At 37.4% G+C, this 17,391-nt stretch overlaps 1 protein-coding gene across 1 annotated transcript in view; it reads left to right on the forward strand.

Annotated features, from left to right (window-relative positions):
• Window positions 1-17,143: 17,143 nt before the first annotated feature.
• LOC115214856 (calcitonin gene-related peptide type 1 receptor-like) overlaps window positions 17,144-17,391 on the forward strand; it is a 111,509-nt gene continuing 111,261 nt past the window's right edge. Inside the window, exon 1 of the mRNA XM_036505485.1 lies at window positions 17,144-17,391. This exon is cut by the window's right edge and continues 199 nt beyond it. The gene's annotated coding sequence lies outside the window, so the exon portion shown is untranslated.

A 17,391-nucleotide genomic window follows, 5' to 3' on the forward strand; every position in this document is an offset into this window, starting at 1 on the left:
GTCTTATAGGCACAGGAGTGGTTATTATAAGCACAGGAGTGGTTATTATAGGCGCAGGAGTGGCTGTGTGATAAGTAGCTTGCTTACCAGCCACATGGTTTTGGGTTCATCCCCACTGCGTAGCACCTTGGGCAAGTGTCTTCTACTATAGCCTCGGGCCTACCAAAACCTTGTGAGTGAATTTGGTAGACGGAAACTGAAAGAAGCCCGTCGTGTCTTATCACCGAAAAGGTAATTATTTTTCCACGCTTGCTGATATTGTTTTTGTGTCTCTCTTTTTGTCTCAAAGCCGTAGGGCGCCTGTGTCATCCATGTTTTTAACCGTTACTGTCTCCAAAAAAGATTTTTCGTTTCATGTTCGTCTCTGTTGCGTTGCATTCTTTCCTTCTGTGGCTGGCTGATTCGGAGCGGATCTCAGAATTGAACGGCCGAAATCTGCGATGAGGGATCAGTTTCTGACTGAAGAATGAAGGCTTTGAATGACCCGTTTGTCTTTTTGTTCGCCCCTTCGTGTATTTCACGTTATTTATTTATGTAAAGGTTTATATATATATATATATATATATATATATATATATATATATATATATATATAGACATATATATATATGTGTGTGTGTGTCTGTGTTAGTGTTTGTCTCCCAACACCGCTTGACTACCGATGCTGGTTTATTTACGTCCCCGTCACTTAGCGGTTCGGCAAGAGAGAATAAGTACTAGTCTTACAAAGAATAAGTCCTGGGGTCGATTTGCTCGAGTAAAGGCGGTGCTCCAGCATGGTCACAGTCAAATGACTGAAACAAATAAAATAAAAGTAAAAGTAAAAATCTTTATCGACCTTGGATGAATGATACGTAAATTTTACTCAAACAGGTTTTTAAACTTTCAACCGTAAAACAATAGAATAAATGGAATATATCGCTCAGTCAAACATTCTCGTCTTAATTCACATTTCTAGCAAAGAAACTTATTAATTTATATAGGAATATATTAGAATATTGATTTGTTTTTGTAAAGGATCATTTTGAATTGATTGAATAATTTATTACTGGTACAGATTTTGCCCACCTTCTTGAGTGATGGGCAGTTAACACGCCGAGCGAAATGCATAGCCGTATTTCGTCTGCCGTTACGTTCTGAGTTCAAATTCCGCCGAGGTCGACTTTGCCTTTCATCCTTTCGGGGTCGATAAATAAATTACCAGTTACTCACTGGAGTCGATATAATCGACTTAATCCGTTTGTCTGTCCTTGTTTGTCCTTTCTGTGTTTAGCCCCTTGTGGGAAGTAAAGAAATAGATATATTGTAGAATGTTCAGAAAACAAACTAAATATTTTTAAACATTTGCCCCTTTCTCTTTACTTGTCCATCAGTGAATACGTGTTTCACTAGGAGTTCTGCTACGTTCACAAATTTCCTTGATGCAGTTCTGTGTCCCGGCTGTGTTTAGTGAAGGCTCTGACCATTTTGACACAACTAGGATACATTACAGAAAGATGAAGATCTCAGAGCTATCACTCCGACCCAATCAAACATGAACTCTTCGTTATCGCCATCCTCTGGTACATTTTGGAAACATTCTAACTGAAAAAGCTGAAAAAAAAAACACCGGTCACTTTTAGTGCGTCCCTTGGATCTTTTCGGTTTGACCGGCAGTTTTTTCTAGCGGTGTCATAAGAAATTGTCACCCATAATTGTAACCCTAGTATCGATCTATTGCTTTTCAATCTGTTTTAGTTAGAGTTAGGGTTAGGGTTAGGGGTAGGGAGAAGGGTATATTTTTTTCTTCAGAAATGTAAATAAACCCAATCTGTTTCTTAAACGAGGGACATATTCATACGGCACAGAATGTTTTCACCTCAACAGACGTCATTGATTGGTTGAAATTGCAGAAATTGAAGAAAAAACAACAAATATCTTACAAACTATAGAATTTTCGCAATAAAGCCAAGAGATAAAGATGTTTTATTAACACATTCTACCAGTATACGAAGTTTTAAAGTGTTTAGTTAGGTGGAAATTATTTTAAAAAACTGCTGGTCAAAGCGAAAAGATCCCGTCCTTTTCTCTTAGAAGATAATTACATTTGCATACCAGTGGTAATCGATTGAAAGTTATTTGACCTCGTCAGAAACACAATACAACAGCAAAAATGAGATGCAAACTGCAGAACATTCGGCTAACATCTTAATGACTCAAACAGCAAAGGTTTTTGTATTAAATTTGTAAAATCTGGTTTGTATATTTACAAGCAAGTTGATTACTTTAAATACTTGCAAGCAAGTTAGCTAACTACTGAATCGTGAAACAGTTATACTATAGAAATACCAATGTTTCGACTCAGTGATTACTCCGTTTCTATTCTAAGCAATCGTATATAAACATGTGTCGTATACTATCAACGTATTGATTCATTTTGAGCACGGCTAATGTTCTCACGCATTGTTTCAAGAAATGGTACAATGAACAGGCTTCAACTTCCTTTCTCACTGCATCTACTCATTCTTCATAAAAAACGTATGTTGTCTTTTCTCCTGGCCTTTGATTATCGTTCGGTGGTTTCGGCTATTAGTAATGAAAATATTTTCAACAGAAAATAATACGCAAGTATGCCAACTAGATATGAGCTGCAGATAATCTACCGATAAATCCAGACGTCATTATGGGAAGAGTTCAAAATAAATTTTATATATTTCATTGTTTGTGGGAATTTGTTAAAGAGCGATTATTTACGAGGGTAATTGTCGTTTATTTTTCTCCGTGAAATCTCATAAATGAATGGATAAATAAATAAATAGATCGAATATCATATGTAATTTTAGGTCTTCTATATATTTAGTAATTATTTAGTATATAAATACAACCGATGTTCTTGCTGAGCTATTTCTTTTACGGTAGGCATTTCCCTCAATTAACAGACCAGAGTATGACAATTTTTCGCCGAGGATATTTGATAGGACCAAAACATGTTCCGAGTTGCCAGCGTATCTACCAAAAATACGGTACACCCCTCACTGCATGCTTCAAATCAGTTTAAAATAATTTAGGTAGTTTGAGTCATTATTATGAGGATCCATCTGGATTCGATCGTTCGTGTTGGTTGACCAAAAATCACATGGTCACGGTTGATGAGGAGATATTTCGTAGGACTGAGACGCTACTGGAAGGGTCGCCAGGGCGCGAAATTTTTTTCCCACGAGAATTCCGGACCCTAGTGATGAACTCATTTGCATACAGCCAATCAGAGCTCACCTTGAAAATCCGCATACTGTGTACTACTATATAGTACAGCGATACAGAATGGTGTATGTCACTCTGTGAGTACAGCATAGCAGGTTTCACATAAACACCACATCCCCCACACCACCACCATCCTTATATATATATATATATATATATATATATATATATATATATGTATATATGAACTTTTGAGTACCATCTCTATATGGAGCTAGCATTAGGTACCTATGCTCAGAATGAGATTAGTGATACTGCATGTACCCATTGATATATGCAAGGAGGACGCAATACGACACAACGCCATATTGATTACGATGTTTCCAGATCAAAACCAACATTTTGAATTACGAATATACAAAATCAGTCAAAAAATTAGGAAACTACACTCATTTACATTTTCTAGTAAATTACGCAAATTGGCAACACTTATGGCATCATCGGTGAGCAGCACTCCGTTCACTTTAAACACTAAATTTCACATTTGTCACTCCCATTAAACCCGTTTAGCTCAATTTCACGCACGAAAATATACACACTGTAGCTGAGCACATTTTGTACGTAAGTTGTAAATAAATAACTATAGAACTCCAAAATAAATCGACTACTGATGAATTTATATATACTAAATTTCGAGCTGACAAGCTTGGGTAAATGGTGGGCGGAATGTGTATCGTTATCTTAAGCGAATCTAACTTGCTGTACATACATACATGCATGCATACATACATACATACATACATACATACATACATACATACATACATACATACATATATATATATAATATATATATATATAATATATATAATATATATATATATATATATTATATATATATATATATATGTATATATATAAAAGATAAAGAAAATATTTCTCTAGCGTTCGCTATTTTTACCCTCGTTCAGGTCGAACGAACTTTCGTTCGGTATCCTTGTTTGTCTCCACTGTCCTGTTTTTGTTCCCAACTCTAACCCTAGTATAAATCACAATTTCATGCTCAATTTTTTTCTCTGAGTAGGACTTTTTATTTAGAGACATATATATCTGAAGATGAGGCATATTCCTGGAATACCACAAACTAACTTCTATTTCTCGTCAGTTCAAATTCTGATGAAAATAAGTTAACTATGGTAGCATCCCAAAATCTATTATTATTTTGAAATCTAAATACAAAATCTATATTATACAAATTAAGCAGCTATTAAGAATATGAAACTATATAGATACAAGGAAACGCAAATTGTAGGCTGTGTCCTACATTGCACTGACTTGGAGCCACTACAGTTCATAGTGGCTTTCTCAGATAGTGGCTTTCTCAAGCACTAGAAAACCACCTCACAAGCTATACAGATGAAATACGAGGTTCGGAGAACCCTGAACATCCCATTCACCAGCAACAAGTGTTAAATGCGAGATATAAGTTTGCTGAAGACAATAATATGCAGTATAACACTGAAAAGCTCCACGCACTACACTATCAGTAGGCAAAGCTAAATGTAAAACACACGAAATACATTAGACCAGGAAGGATTGCAGTCCGATCGTCACAATCAGTGCATGACCTGTGTATTGACATGAACATACTACTAAGTTGACAATAAAATTCAGGCAGCTAGTGGGACTCATTCTGAGAACTTTCGGGACGATAGGGCAGGAAACTTTGAGAATCCTCAGGAGGATTCTCGGAGAATCCTCGGGGTCGATTAAATAAGTACCAGTTACGCACTGGGGTCGATATAATCGACTTAATCCGTTTGTCTGTCCTTGTTTGTCCAAGTAGTGCCTTAATGCTTTTTGCTGGATTTTACTTCGAGAAAGGAACCCTGAGGAAGGAGGGCTGAATTTCGAATACTTCGTACAACCACTTTTCTGAAACGGCTTCAGGTTAGGAAAAAAAATTTAATCGCCTCTTTCAATTTAGGTTTTTATATTTCATATTTATATTCGTATTTCATTGTTATGTTTATATTGGGTTGTCTGGAAAGTTCGTTCCGATTTTTAAAGGAAAGTAAAGGTCACTAAATACTTGCCATTACTTTTTTAATGAACCAAATCTGAACCATTTCGTTACACAATACGTCTCCATCTTTCCTTTACCTTGAAAATACCCTCTTCCCAGAATTGGGGTGGTTTCAAGGCAAAGAATTCGTCAAGGTATCTTTTTACGTCATCTAAGGAAGTGAAATTTTTACCAATAAGACTTTTCTGCAGAGACCTGAATAAGTGGAAATCCGAAGGAGCAATATCTGCGGTGGGGGTAACACATCTCAGCCGAGCTGCAGCAATTTTTGTCTGGTTCTCAAAGCATCAAGTGCCGAAAATGAACTTTCTCATCTTTTATTTTAAAGGGTTACAGAATTAACACAGGTTATGGGAACATAAACCTCCTTCCACGAAAAGATAGTTTAAACTGTGCTCTAAATGGAGGTGTAGTCAAATCCTATTTTATGGACTCAAACATGTTCTAAAATAAGTCGAAAGATAAGCTACTATAAATCGGCACGAACTTTCCGGACAACCCAATATTTCTATATTTTTATCATGAAACTCTTAATATAAATATGTGTATATTCGTATGGAATAATACCTCATGTGCTACATCTGAATTTTCTTGTCTGAACGTTTATATTACGTTCTGAGTTCAAATTCCGCCGAGATCGACTTTGCCTTTCATCCTTTCGCAGTCGATAAATTAAGTACCAGTTACGCACTGGGTCGATGTAATCGACTCAATCCGTTTGTCTGTCCTTGTTTGTCCCCTCTATGTTTAGCCCCTTGTAGGCAGTAAAGAAATATATATTAATTTAGCATTAGAATTCTTCAAGTTGTATAAAAATTGTTTGCATCATTCGAAAGAGAAATAAATTTTGCATAAGGTGTAAAAGATATAAACAATTTGTATGGTGTTAGTAACAAAATATTTTGTACGAAATAGAACTTTTATCGTCGGTCTAAAATATATTTTCGACAGTGTATATATCTCAGGTCATCCCATAAGTTCTGTCCGAATTTTTGATAACGAATCCAAGTGATCAAATGTTACATTTAATTGAAAGTTAATCATCAATGTACTTTCCCTGATTATCTATGACTTACTTCCATCTATTTACAAGCTTTTTAATCCCATCAATGTAAAACTCTTCTGGTTTCAAAGCGAAGAACTCTGAAATGTCAGGTTCAACCTCCTCCTGGCTTACGAAAGTTGTGTCCCCCTAATAATTCTGTAAACTATGAAACAAATGGTATCCTGAATGAGTAAGGTCGGGAGAATAAGTTGGATGAAGAAATTTTTCCAAACCGACCTCTTCGATCTTCTTGAAACCAAAAGAGTTTTACATTAAAACTCATGAGAGAACGTATTACCAGTCAGTGTGCTGAAATTGATGGCAATGTAGACTTATTTAATCAAGTTCACCTGAATTTTGCAAGGCGCATCAAGTTAGGCACTGTATTTATTAACATTATAATTAAATAAAATTGTTTTGTTTTAAAAGTATGTGTTAATCCCCATGTACGCAGACTTTGTGGACACCCTCTATTATTGAATTAGTTTAAACGTACACAAATGCATAAAAATAATTTTTAATTGAATTACACATTTGAAAATACTATTAAATTTCATTCAAATCTAAAAAAAAAAGGTAAAATTGGACAGAACTGATTGGATGACTTGATATATATAATCTATGATTTTCTAGTAGGTTTCAAGTTTATAACACCTTGATATCTTATGTTATCTCATTTTATATGCCTAAGACGTTTATTTTCTATTCTGGTTTTTATGTATTTCTATACATTATATTTGTATCTATAATTTATTTTAAGCCGAAATATAATACGATCCTTGTACAAACGAAAGAACAAGAATGTCCTCTGGCACTTTTATCTTCCACCGGTGTTTGTAATCGATGGTGACATGTGCGATGATTTTTGCGACTATCTTATATTTTACAGAGAAATTGGAAACCCCGAATGTAAGCCACCACTTTATGCAAAATACAATATTTATAGTTCTCTATTTCTAACTCAAATTCTGTCCTCAATAATTATAGATCTCTATTTCTAAATGTAATTCTTTTTCTTCTCGTTCAGTTTATAACTATAACACGCATTCTTGACAAACTTTTTTTTCTCCGGCGTTCAGCACTTCACCTCGTTAGGGTTAAACAGCCCTTACCGAATGTTTTCACTGTCCTGTTTTTGTTAGCAGCTTTGACGTCCCACGTATCTCAAACTTAATTTATTTGCTTTGGGGGAGCAATTGATTTGACGAAGACGCATCTCGTTGCACTGCTCGCAATGCGGAGTAGGTAAATCTGCCAACAATTGCGGAAGGGTTGTTTTTTATGCTGCTGTGACGCTATAGTTCTCTATATATAATGGAAATTCTCCCAACCCAACCCAACCCGACCCGACCCGAGCTCTGGTCGGCATAGCGTCTACTGTGGGCTGGTAGCTGTGAACAGTCGCCCCAATGCCGCCCAGAGCGAGCTCAATACACTCCATGGACCCTTAATAAGGCATGTGTAAAATTTGAATGAAATTAGTTTTGTAGTTCTCAAGTTTTAGGGATTCACACAGACAGACAGACACACATTCTCAGTTTCATATATCGATATACTAGCATTATGACCCTGTGTACAGTCGCCTCAATGTCGCCCAGAGCGCGCTCTGGCTGGTCTGAGGCTATAGCAGAAGACACATGCCAAGTTACCACACGGTGGGACTGAAGTGAGGACTAAGTGTTTTGGAACCAAGTTTGTTACCACACAGCCACACCGGCACCTGTGTGTGTGTGTGTGGGTGGGTGTATCGGTATGTGTGTATGGGTGTATATATGTATGCCTGTATATATGTATATATATGTATATATATATGTGTACATATTACATGTACATCTATATATACATCTTGACATACATGTTTTCATATACATGTATATCTATAGAAATACATCTATACTTATACTGCTATATATATACATCTGTATATATATATATATATGTATATATATATATATTTTTATATATATATACATGTATATACATGTATATATATATATATATATATATATATATATATATATATATATATATATATATATTACTGGTCGCCATGATAGATCGTTAGCCACTACACACATTATCTATATATATATCTATATATATCTGTATATCTATATGGAAATTCATTTTTAGACTTTCTTCTATCGAAGGCATTCTAACAAAAAATGCTTTCGTATAAACGGTGAAAATATTGTCAATTTCCCCAATCAGGGACACAATTAAATTTTTAAACAATAACCAAAGCTCCTTCTCCCAAGGGGGGGGGTTACAGTTTACTATTATTTAACAAATGCAACACAACAACGTTTCTCTTACGAGGTACCAACAAACGTGACAACAATAGTTAAACAGTAATAATAATAACAAACCTTACGGTGAATTAAAAAGCAGTACGCAATTGAAGCTATAGTCCTTTATGTATAAGAAATAAACCAACAGCAGTACTCAGTAGAAGGAGCTGTTTGAGAAAACAGACATTACATACAGCCAAACTTCATATAGATACTTAATGCTAGCTAATTAGCAGATAATCTAATGTAAAAGCCGTGGTAAACGGTATGTGCACAGCTCCATCTGGACTATTCCATTTCTGCACACTAATTTTATTTTTAATTTATTCCCATTCATGTGAAACTACTTATTCAAGTTCATGTCATTGATGCAATTTTATACCAATTGCTATTTTTACTTTTGTTATGTTACGATTATATTATACTTTTGATTTTAATTATTACTTACTACATATAATTCAATTATTATTATCTCTAATTTTTATTGTTGAAGTGAAAGTATCTGACATAAAATAGAGAAATGTTTTTGTTTCAACTTTAACACGTAATACTGAAATAGTGGAGAAGATATTTCTATGGGCTCGCCCTAGGCAAGAAGTTGAACAATTTTTTTGCCCATGAATCTACATGGACCCTAAGTAAGGCATGTGTAAAATTTGAATGAAATTGGTTGTGTAGTTCTCAAGTTTCATGGAAACACACAGACAAACAGACAGACACACGTTCTCAGTTTTATATACACTGGGATACATATATATATATATATATATACATACATATACATATATATATATATATATATATATATTATATATATATATATATATATATATATATATATATATATATATATATATATATTCATTCACATTCTCTGTTTTGCCTGTGTAGTACTGATCAAAGACTTGCTTAATACAGGTGGGCTACTTTTCAAATAGGACCATCTTGATCAAATTCCTTTCTTATGACAATCAGTTTATTGCGATTCTGATGAATATATTGAAAAGTGATTGTTCTCTATTCTTTCAGTTGATCCCCACTGCTCGTTGCTTGGGATGACATTTTGCACACTCCATCTGCCACCTTGGAGATTACAACTATCATGTAATCCCAGAGACCCCAGAAACAACTGTCGGACCTGAGATAATTCTCCATTTAGTTTTCTGTACTTTTTGTATTCCAAATTTTTCAACTTTTGTTTCTCTCTCTCTCTCTCTCTCTCTCTCTCTATATATATATATATATATATTATATATATATATATATATATATATATATATTTATTTTATAGAAGGAGCTTCTACAGGACTAGAACTGTTTCATTCAGATGAAAGCTCCTTCTATAAAATAAATTACTTTACTCTGCTATGTATTGAGTACCTTATTTACTGTGGTTAACCCCGACTCAACCCGGGACCTACATATATATATATATATATATATATATATATATATATATATATAAGTAGATAGATAGATCTATATACATATATACGTACATACATGTCATCACGGAATTATCTACTGATGAGATATAATGTTGTAGCTAGGATGCTGTATAATGAGATCCATTGGAAGGCTAATCCCGAGGCCAAAGAAATAAGAACGTACAATATGATAGAAGCCATAGCCACTCATAATAAAAAGGAGTGCTGGTGAAATGTCTCAATGAAAACTTCAATTAGATGTAAACATAATAGACCTGACATAGTAATTTGGGATTGAGAAGAAAAACTGTGCGGTTGTCGAAATCAGCTGCGCAGCGGATGTAAACATAAAGCTAAAGTTCAGCGAAAAAGAAAATACTTACGCTGAACTATTGAGAAATCTACGGCTACTCTATCCAGATTACAAGTACAGGTTCATACCTGTAATTATTGGAGCACTGAAATATGTAACACGCTGCCTAAATACCAATGTTGAGAAATTAGGTTTCTCAAACCAGAATGGAGAAAGCTGATACGAAGACTACAGATCCATTCCATCACTGGAACATTAAAAATCTGCAAAACTTTCCAGAAGTTTATCATTTAAGTATATATGAGCATGTCTAGATATACAGCTATATGCATGAGAATAACCTTCATAAAACAAAACATACAAATCTGCACATATACATACATGCATGCATGCATGCATACATACATACATACATACATACATACATACAAAAATACCCTGTTGGTGTTCTTGAAATTCCAATGAAGGAGCCCTAGATCTAGGTTAGTAACCGGCTCTTTCACTATTGGCAAGAAATCTTGAACTAATACTGAATAATGACATAAATCCATACATACATACATACATACATATTCTTTCTTCGATTCTTTCCTTTTATGATTTCAGGCAGAGGTTGTGGTCATGTATTAGCGTTAAATGCAAGTTTAGTTTTGGCTCATTTTCTAGTCCTGTCTCTGGAATAGGTCCCAATAAAGCAGTAAGTGGTACAAAGTTTCTCTTCTTTACGTTTCTTGCTGCCTCAGATAAAAAATTGTCTAAACGTTCTTTGAGAACATCTACACTTTGTATATCTCTGAGGCCTTTTGACAAGGTATTGAAAAGTTGAGGGATATTGAATCCTAAGCTGGAACCGTACAGGGGCCTTACTCTAGACGAAGATGGTGAGATTTTTAGTACTGTACAACGGCGTCCTGTTCGGTGATTGGTATACCTCTCAATCGCAAAATTTGGAGCTAGATTTTCCAGAATCTTCCATGTATATATCACTATATATCTTTCACGTCTTCTCTCTAAGTAAAGTCTTAATTCTTTCAGCCTCCCCCACTAGCTCTTCTTGAATTGCCTCGAGTTTTGCTGTTAGTTTGACGCTTGGTAGCAACCATAATTGGGTGTAGTAATCCAGGCGAACGAGAACGAATGTTCTCCACTGGAGCAGCAGGGTTTTCATTTAATAATCTGAATAATCTAAGAATCCAACCAGTCAGTCGCCTACACATTGTTGCCATCTGAGTAATATGCACACAGAATGATGCATCGGCACTCATGTGGATTCCAATGTCACGCACCGGCTCTGACTCTGGAACAGCAAGACCCCCTGGTCCTTTATTCTGATTGCAATCTGTTGGTGGGTCGAAAGCGGAGTGCGTGAAGCTTGTCAGCATTACTGCATGTTTTCTTCAGCCCTGCTGTATGTTGTGTTCGGGTCTTTCTTTAGTTTTTCATTATGATCAAGGTCCTTGACGGCTTGTGATATTTTTGTATCATGAGCACGGCTGGCGAGAGAGGATGACTGTAGGAGCTACCACAAACATTGGTGGACCAGTACAGTTCTCCGAGGGATACCATTTAATATTGATATCTCCTCAATGAAAGCACAATTGGTTGCGACTGATTTTATCTTTTTAAAAAGCCATGCAGTGACTCCCCTGAATTTTCCAATGATACCAAGGTCACGTTTGTGACATATTTATTATCCCATAATCGAGTTCGTCAACGGTCTTAACCGCATCTAAACGGTTCAGTCATAATACTGCAGTCGCTGTGTGAGGCAGCTGCTTCATAGATGGAAGCTGTGCTACGTGTTTATGAGCAAGCTGTTTTCTTTTTGGAACGCGATTAGCTTCCTTATGACCGTACATTCCATCACTTTGCTAACCGGAGAGATAAACCTGCAATTCTTAACATCTGCTCTGCTTCTTTAATTATGAATAGAGCAAGTGATACATTCTTTCAACATTATGTTTGTCACATACGAGGAAAGTCTGGAAAAGAGTCTGCAGTGGTTTTGCGAAAGCCTGCTTGAATGTCTTCAAAAGAACAACTGGAAAACAATCAAAGGCCGACGTTTGGCTCCAATTCATCTCATCAATGGCCATTATTACATCCTCTTCTTTCATATCGATATAATCGATGATTTTCTCATCCCTGTATGGATCTGCGGTGTTGAAGAAATCAACAGATTTGCTTATTTGCATATATGCCACCGAAGAGGTGAAAACACTTTAGGGTCGCTTATTTCAGGGTCTGCAGTTAGTGAGCCATTTTCGTCAGACAATACCCCCTCTTCTGATGCAGTGAGGCAGATTATTTTGCAAATTTCTAGAAGGCTTTAGGATCTATCTTGTAATTTCAACCGCCCTAGTTTTCTTTTACTTAGTTTTCCGTTTGATGGGAGATTTTGAATTTATTTTCCATCTTTGTAAGGGCATTTTTGGGACGTCTCGCCGTCATTAAATTGTTCATGTAAACGATTTGAGACTTCCATTCTTCGTCTCATAAGGACGGTGCTGTTGATGGTGGTGGTGTTGGTGTTGAGCGAATCGGTCTTCGTCCCAGAGCTCGCAGTGGGGGAAGTCCGAATCGTGGTCCTTTGCTATTCGTAAGACCCGCAGAAGAGAAAGCAGGTCAACCCCCGACACCGAGAGCATCGACGGATGGATGAAGACACATCCAGGCTCAGCGGTTGCGTAGGAAGTTGGGAGACAAGAAACAGGAAGAAAGAGTGAGAGAAAGTTGGAGTGAAAGAGTACAACAGGAGTCGTCACCACCCCCTGCCGGAGCCTCGTGAAGCTTTAGGTGCTTTCGCTCAATAAACACACACAACGCCCAGTCTGGAAATCGAAACCGCGATCCTCCGACCTCGAGTCCGCTGCCTTAACCACCTGGCCATTGTGCCTCCACTTTTGTTAATGCTGGTGGTGGTGGTGTTGGTGTTGTTGGTGGCGGCGGCGGCGGCGATGGTGGTGGTGGTGACACAGGTGGTCGTCTCTCGTAGACCGAGAAGAACGGTTCTGCAGTTTCTTTCTAAAAAAACCTGCACACACGTTTTGCATATAGTGATGAAATGTTTGTGCCGTACATTTGTTAATTCCTTCCATCGAATCGACGGAGCACTAGACGCTAAGTGCCGAAGGGATCGCAGGGGACGCAGTGATGAAGCGGTCAGCTGAAGAGCACAAAGCACCAACCGATCCAGGAATCCCGAGTGCAACACCTTAAATAGGCGCTGTGCCCTTTTACACACACACACACACACACACACACACACACATACACACACACACACACACACACACACACATACATACACAGACTCACACACACACACACACACACACACACACACACGCATATATATATTTACAATCAAAGACATAAACATATATATACATATACATATAAGACTTGCTTCCACACCGTTTCCTTTTACCAGATTCACTCACAAGACACTGGTCGGTCCCTGGCTCCAGTAGAAGACAGTGGCACCAGGTCCGTGCAGTGGGACCAAGCCCGAAACCATGGAGTTATAGAGTGAACTTATAGATCGAAACTTCTTAACTACACAAGAGCGAATGCGCATATTTAGATAGATAAATAGAGAGAGAGAGAGAGAGAGAGAGATAGGGCAGGAGTGGTTGTGTTGTAAGTAGCTTGCTTATCCAGAATGCAACACTAGTTGGTCTGGATTGTTACTGTGAGAAGATGTGAGTTTCGGCTCCATGAATAGAAAAAAAGAACAAAAAGAAAAATTGTCAACTATAGCGAGCAAAATACTGGGTTCTCATCACCGTAACGGTGAATTGAGAATTTTTGCTTGAAAATTCTTCTTGTAAATACTAGTGGGCGTATCTCGCCAGAAAAATAAGAATAAGCCATTTGGATTACCTTTTTAGAGTATTATACAAAGGATTCCCTGTCTGTGCTATTTGTGAGGGTTTTTTTTACTTTTCCCTTCTGTTTTTTCTTTCTTTCTAAATTTTGGTTCATTCTTTTCATTACTTTAATTTCAGTTTCCTCCCCTCCTCTTTTATTTTGTTTTATTTTTATTCGGTTTAATTGTTTGGCAGACTGTCTTTTGAACTACTTTTGAACTGTTTTTTGACATGGCAGAGAAGGAACTTAAAAAGAAAAACTCTGTCTTAGAGTGGGAAATTAACCCGCCTAAGCAGTGGTTAAAAGATATGGAGGAGAAGACGATGGTACTTAGAACATATTCTAAAGTTCTTAATTCCATTACCGTCTTCCCAAAGCAAGTCATAAAAAAATGAACTTAAAGAACATTTGTCCTCTTTAAAATATATATCCCGTGGTGTCAAACATGCAACCGCATGGTTGCTGTTTGACAACAGGGAAAAGGCTCGCCAGTTTGAGAGTCAGCCTTTAGAAGGCAAGGAAATTCTGTTCCTTCCGTCATATTGTGGAAAAAAATTAATACGAGCCTGGGTATGTGGGTTGCCCCCGGGTACCGAAGCGGATTGGATTGAAGATACCATCCGGCGGGGACTGGGGGATGGCGGGCCCAAGCTCTTAAATGTAAGGGTATTGCCGGCGGTCGATTGGGAAGGGTCAAAAGCGATTTTGACCCTGTGGAGCCCATCGGCCGCAACAGATCTGGTTTTTCCAGATTTCTTGAAAATGACTGGCTGCAGGTATCCGGTGATACTTGAGGGATGTCCCCCAAGTGTCACTCGTGCCTGCAGCCAGGCCACATTAAAAGGAACTGCCCCCAGGACCATGGTATGGTCCTGGAACAGTCACTAGATGCCACCTCCCCTACCCGGTCAAAGGGAGAGGTGGATGTAGTCGAGGAGGCTTCAGCCTCCTCAACTCAAAAAGGATTAAAAAGTAAGAAGGTGGGCAACAATAGTTGCCCGCCGAAGGAACCTAAGGCTTTGAGAGGCGGGGGAGAGTCTCCGGACAAAGCGGAAGAGCTCCACTCTCCTGAAGCCAGGAAGAAAAGAAAAAAAAGAAGGAAGAAGAACGGGTCATCTCAGCAGGGAGATGATGTGCCGTCTGCATGTCCCGAAGTTGTGCCACCCGCGGTGGAAGAAACCACCCTACCCTTAAAGATGATCAATTAATTATCTTTTTCTACAAGGGCGGGGAGGTGGAAAAATTAGTAGAAGAACATAAAGAGAAAGTAGATATGCTCTTCACACGGGATCCCGAATGGCGTCCGTAGATAACTGTGGAGGTCATAAGGTTTCCCTTATGGGAAAGGCTTAAAGGATTTGGGGAGGAGTGTCGCATATGGCCGGGTGGCCCTTACACGACTTACATGTCCTACATGAGTGAGGCATGGGAAATGGCGGGATACAGGAACTCAAGCGGCATTGAATATAATGATGAAGATATCGATGGATATATCGAAGAGTAGGAGGTGAAAGACCCTCGTTATAGGGTTTGAAACCTCATCTTATTTATTGTATTATTTGTAGTGGTTTATAACCTCAATTGTGTGTTTTAAAAAAGAAAAAAAAACATGTTAATAAAAAGGTTTTAGTGCCTCCTTCTTGTAAGAGATTTGAAACCTCATATTGATTTTTAAAAAAAGAAAAAAAAACATGTTAATAAAAAGGTTTTAGTGCCTCCTTCTTGTAAGAGATTTGAAACCTCATATTGATTTTTAAAAAAAGAAAATATGTTTTCGAGAAAAATCCAATCGGCGGGTGTTGGGTTCCGTCTCTCATTTATTCATTCTATTTCATTTTCATTCATTAATGTATTTGTCCAGCCCGCAAAGCTACACACTCTTTGCACTGTCTATAATGATAAATTTTATGAAATAGAGTAGCTTGCTTACCAACCACATGGTTCCGGGTTCATTCCCACTGCGTGGCACCTTGGGCAAGTGTCTTCTGCTATAGCCTCGGGCCGACCAAAGCCTTCTGAGTGGATTTGGTAGACGGAAACTGAAAGAAGCCCGTCGTATGTATGTATGTGTGTGTGTGTATGTGTATGTTTGTGTGTCTGTATTTGTCCCCCCCAACATCGCTTGACAACTGATGTTGTTTACGTCCCCGTAACTTAGCGGTTCGGCAAAAGAGACCGATAAAAAAGGACTAGGCTTCCAAAGAATAAGCCCTGGGGTCGATTTGCTCGACTAAAGACGGTGCTCCAGCATGGCCGCAGACAAATGACTGGAACAAGTAAGAGAGTAAAGAGAGTAAGAGAGAGAGAGAGAGAGAGAGAGAGAGAGAGATAACATAAATAAAGATATATACATCTTATATATATTTATATCTTATATCTATCTATGTATCTATGTATGTATGTATGTATGTATCTATCTATCTATCCATCTATATACATATATATATGTATGTGTGGGGAAGGTGTATACATGCATTTATAGATACATATATTTACATAGTTACTCGCGCAACTGTTAAATTGCATGTAGTATTTATAGGCCAAACTATGCGTGGTCAACCATTGCATTGCGTGTGTGTGTGTGTTTGTGTCTGTGTGTGTGTGTTTGTTTGTGTGTGTTTGTGCGTGTGTTTTATGAATATATGTATAACATGTATATATATATATATAGATATATATATACATATATGTATGTATGTGTATGTATGTATGTATATATATATATATACATACATACACACACCTGCATACATTCATTCATACATATATTCGTATGTATGTATGTATGCATCCGTCATCACACTGGTTCTTTTCTCCCCCCCACCCCAGCAATTCTTAGTCACATTTTCTTCTTCCCTACATACTTCTCTACTCTCCTACTATTTCTCGACACTCCACCCCCTTCGCCGCACTTGCAGCCGTCATTATCTACGGAATCAAAACAAGCCGATGTGGTCTTAACGCGATACAAACGCTTCAGGTTTTAATGCTACGCATTCAGAAGGATTTTCAATTACGTATACAGAGACGCGTACATCCGATTACGTATCCTGATACATTTCAAGCTCATTTTTCATTTAAATTGTTACACGGTATCTGTCTTACAAACTTATAAGATAGAAACATCTTACAAGAAACAAACAGGTGACTCTAACGCCCACATTTACTTCTCAAAA

This window comes from Octopus sinensis, linkage group LG8 (assembly GCF_006345805.1).
Source record: "Octopus sinensis linkage group LG8, ASM634580v1, whole genome shotgun sequence".
NCBI lineage: Eukaryota > Metazoa > Mollusca > Cephalopoda > Octopoda > Octopodidae > Octopus > Octopus sinensis.